We start from the raw sequence: 4,211 nt of genomic DNA, 5'->3' as shown, positions 1-4,211 counted from the left end.
GTTCTCCGAAAGCGAAATATTTCCTGTTGCGCACACCAAACAAGTCAGTCCAAGACTAATGACGTGGCCATCAGCTGCTAAAATATTCGCTGCTAGTGTTAGTGGAGAGAAATGGTGCGCCTGCGCGTAAGGCTGTAAGGGAAATGGATGCAGCACGATTGTAGTAATCAGTCATTAGCCAATGTATAACAGGATATTGTAAAAATTAAGTTACAAAATTTTTATTAAAACGTTTCCTACATACCGTTATATTGGCTGGGCCATAAAAGACTGTGGGCCGCGAGTTTGACATGCTCGGCCTACGGTGGCCCCCAGTCCTGCAGGAAAACAGGCAGGACAAGGTGTCAGGAAACAGCACCCCAAAATAGTTGCAGCCAATGTTTACTGAGCACCTGCTACGTTCACTCCCATGATCTTCATACAACTGCGTGAAGTCGTTTGCTGTAGCGAGGAGACTGAGCACAAACAAGTTGAGGAACTTTCCTGAAACTTCACCGCCCAGACTGGCCAAGCCCAGACTCCCCTCATTGTATCCCAGGCGCCACCCAAGAGTGAGTGTGCATGATGTGCCTGTGCGTGTGTGTGTGTGTGCGCGCGTGTGTGTTCACCAGTCCTGGGAAGCAGGGCTCAGCAGTGTGACTGGCAACTGGGAACAGAAAGTGAGGAGACCAGGACTGCCCGCTGCTCTCTCTTCCCTGCCCCTCACCCCTCCGACCCCATCACCACGGCCTCACCTTTGTCTGAGTTAAAAGTCATCTTCTGAGGACATGTGCGTTCAGGGGTCTGAAGCAAGGAACCCTGGGAGTGTCCAGGCCTAGCCAGGTGTGCGGCTGTGCTGGTGGGCAGGTGGGGAATAAATGGATCCATCTTTCTGCTCCATGACACATGCTTCAGAGTTTTATTTTTTACTAGAGGCCTGGTGCATGGATTCGTGCACTGGTGGGGGTCCCTCGGCCTGGCCTGCAGGGATGGGGCTGAAACCAGCTCTCCGACATCCCCTGAGGGGTCCTGGATTGCAAGAGGGCGGTTCTCGGGTGACGCACCCCGGAATCAGGCTCCCTCCTCTCCGTCACCCAAGAACCACAGCTGCCAAGTCACCACAGCTCGGCAGCTCCTGTGTTGAGTGTCTGCCCCCTGGTGGTCAATGTGCATCATAGCTACTGGTCACGCAGTCGAATGGTCGGCCAGTTGCTTAGGCTTTTATATATAGAGATTTTTTTAAAAATCTGTGAAAGTATTACACAGGTCCTCCTTTTCCCCCATTAGCCTCTTCCAGCCGCTCCCATCCCCCCCTCCCCAGGCCCTCCCCAGCCCATTGTCTGTGTCCACAGGTGATCATCTATGCACACAGGTTCATTGGTTGATCTCTTCCCACCCTCCTCTGCCTTCCCTCTGAGGTTCAACAGTCTCTTCATGAGTCTATGGCTCTGGGTCTATTTTTGATCATTAGTTTCTGTGATTTACTAGATTCCACCTCTGAGTGAGATCATGTGGTATTTGTCTTTCTCTGATTGGCTCATTTCACTTAGCATGATACTTCCAGCCCCCTCCATGCTGTTGCAAAGGGTAAGCGTTCTGTCTTTTTTATTGCCACGCAGTATTCCATGGTGTAAATGTACCACAGTCTTTTAATCCACTCATCTGCTCATGGGCACTTGGGCTGTTTCCTGGTTCAGAGTTTTATGTTCAATTTTATGTCTGGGCAGAGTTGGGTCGAGGCTGTCCCTTCTAATCTGTGCACAGGACTCCCCTGGGTGCTGCTCTCAGGAGCCTTCTTGCTGCCCTGCCTTTGCCATGTGCTCTCGAGAATGAGGCTCGGGCAGAGAGGGCAGGGAGTGCACGCTGGCTGGGAGTCAGGGCACCAGGGCGCTGCCCATGGCTCTGCCACCAGCATGGTGAGTGACTTTCAGGTCTTTGCTTCCCCACTGGTGCATGATCAGAGCCAGGGAGGGACACGGGAGGTTGGCCAGCCAGGGAGTGACCGCGAGAGGGCTCCAGGGCGTGTCTGGCCTGTCTCATTCAGTCCTGATTGGCGGATCCCAGCAGCAAGCTAACCTACCAGTCAAAGCATCTGTCATAGAGAATGCATGTCATAGAGAGTGGTTCTCATAGAGAATGGTTGAGTGACCTTAGCATATCATTAGCATATTATGCTTTGATTGGTTGAATGGCCAACTGGTCGACTGGACACTTAGCATATTAGGCTTTTATTATATACTAGTGGCCCGGTGCACGAAATTCATGCACGGAGGAGGGTGTGTTCCTCAGCCTGGCCTGCACCCTCTCCAATTTGGGACCCCTCGAAGGATGTCCTACTGCCAGTTTACAGGGATCGGGCCTAAACCAGCAGTCAGACATCCCTCTTGCAATTCTGAACTGCTGGCTCCTAACCGCTCACCTGCCTGCCTGCTTGCCCCCAACCCCCCCCCCCCCCCCCGCCAGCCTGATCACCCCCAAACTGTCTCACCTGCTGGCCTGCTCGCCCCTACCTCCCCTCCCCACTGGCCTGCTCATCCCCAACTGTCCCCTTGCTGGCCTGATCACTCCAAACTGCCCCGTCCCCGCTGTCCTGATCACCTCCAACTGACCCCCACTGATGGCCTGCTTGTCCCCAACTGGCCCCCCTGCTGGTCTGTTTACCCCCAACGGCCCTGCCCCCCACCAGCCTGATCACCCACAACTGCCCTCCCCTCCTGGCCTCTAACCGCCTCTACCTTGGCCCTGCCCCCATGGCTTTGTCCAGAAGAACATCCAGAAGGTCTCCTGGAAGGTCTCCCAGTCTAATTAGCATATTACCCTTTTATTAGTATAGATATTCTTAGAAAACTAAATATGTAAATTGAACTTTTATAAATTAAACCCTAGAAATGCATCATTCTACGTGAAATATTTTTACTTAGTAAAAAAAATCATATTTTAATTGACCACTTTTGATCAGTTGTATCATGCCCGGTACTATCCGCGGTTTCAGGCATCCACTGGGGGTCTTGGACCCCACAGATACGAAGAGACTACTGTACATCTCAAATTCCTACACTGACTAGATAATTATTACTCATGCGATCTGCAATGAATTTTGTTAGTCACACCTGTTTCTTTAAAGTCAGATTCACCTATAGTGTCATATTTTGCAGTCACAACTGCTGGACTTTTTAAAAAAACTATTCTGAAAGCTTTACATAAAGGTGTAAACCTGAAATAAAATCCAATTATTTTATATTAAGTTTATTTTCAAAAATCAGACATACTTCCTTCTTTTTCCTTTCTTCTTCTTTTCTCTTCTTTTCCTCTCTGATTTGGGCCAACCGCTGCTTCTTACGTTCCAGCTCTGCCTTTAATTCACTTTTGTCCGACATGTTTGTGACCTGAAGAAGCACATAATCATATACAATCGTCATTACATTGGTAAAAGCAGCACTCTTTTCAAAAATGTGTCTTCAACAAGTGTCTCAAGAGGCCGTGTAGTTCAATGCTATCTAAAGAGAACATGTAAACTCTAATTTTAAAACAATGGAAGCATATACATTACTAAGACTTGAAAAACATTATGAACAAACGTACATAAGGAATATTATTCAGCGTTAAGCACAGTAGCTAGCACACTGCTCTTTAATGTTCACAGGCTCAAATATAACACAATACCTGGCTCTTAAAACAGAGGACGTGGATTGGCATGAAGAAGCTTAACAGGCTAAAAACCATACAGATCAAATCTATTACCAGAGTTTTCATTCATTCCTAGGAATTTGATAAAAACACCGTGTGGTCACACACAACGTTCCTGTAAATTCTACAAGTGCAATGTCATCGTAGTATTTTGGACAAGCAAAACACAAACATCACCCTCATTTGCTGTCGAATATACTTAGTTGCAATTGCAGTAAATGGACGCTTAGTCAAAGCCCGGAAACAAAGTCCAGCCGCTTAACTACACCCAGCTGACGGCCCGGCCCGCGCATCCTCGCTGGAGCCCGAGCCGCCGTGACTCACACACGGTCACTTTCCTAAAACTCCAAGGGAGAGAATGTCTCTGCACGTTGTGCTGCAGTCTCCGCGTCTGGGAACTTTCCAACACACAAAGGGGAGGGAAGACGCAGCAATGACTTTTATTGACAACAGGAGCCAGGCGACAGGGAGTCCTTCTCCCCTGGGGTCCCGGCCCAGGGGGCGCGTCCGGGATGGTGCGTCGGAGGGGGGACCGGTGGGCGCGG

The 4,211-nt window shown here is 49.5% G+C and overlaps 1 long non-coding RNA gene across 3 annotated transcripts; it reads right to left on the bottom strand.

The window, feature by feature from the left end:
* Positions 1-3,262: 3,262 nt before the first annotated feature.
* Positions 3,263-4,205, bottom strand: LOC102255210. 3 transcript variants are annotated; one of them, XR_313009.2, is made up of 2 exons: positions 3,991-4,205; positions 3,263-3,365 (listed from the first exon to the last, which is right to left on the bottom strand). It is a non-coding gene; the product is annotated as an uncharacterized LOC102255210 (long non-coding RNA). The 3 variants fall into 3 exon arrangements; XR_313008.2 differs by lacking the exon at positions 3,991-4,205 and adding an exon at positions 3,844-3,983; XR_001362205.1 differs by lacking the exon at positions 3,991-4,205 and adding an exon at positions 3,643-3,827.
* Positions 4,206-4,211: the final 6 nt, after the last annotated feature.

The sequence above is a fragment of the Myotis brandtii genome, unplaced genomic scaffold, assembly GCF_000412655.1.
Source record: "Myotis brandtii unplaced genomic scaffold, ASM41265v1 scaffold105, whole genome shotgun sequence".
NCBI classification, from domain to species: Eukaryota; Metazoa; Chordata; class Mammalia; order Chiroptera; family Vespertilionidae; genus Myotis; species Myotis brandtii.
Note: the sequence above shows the minus strand (reverse complement) of the source record. Positions and strands in the feature narration are given on the sequence as shown.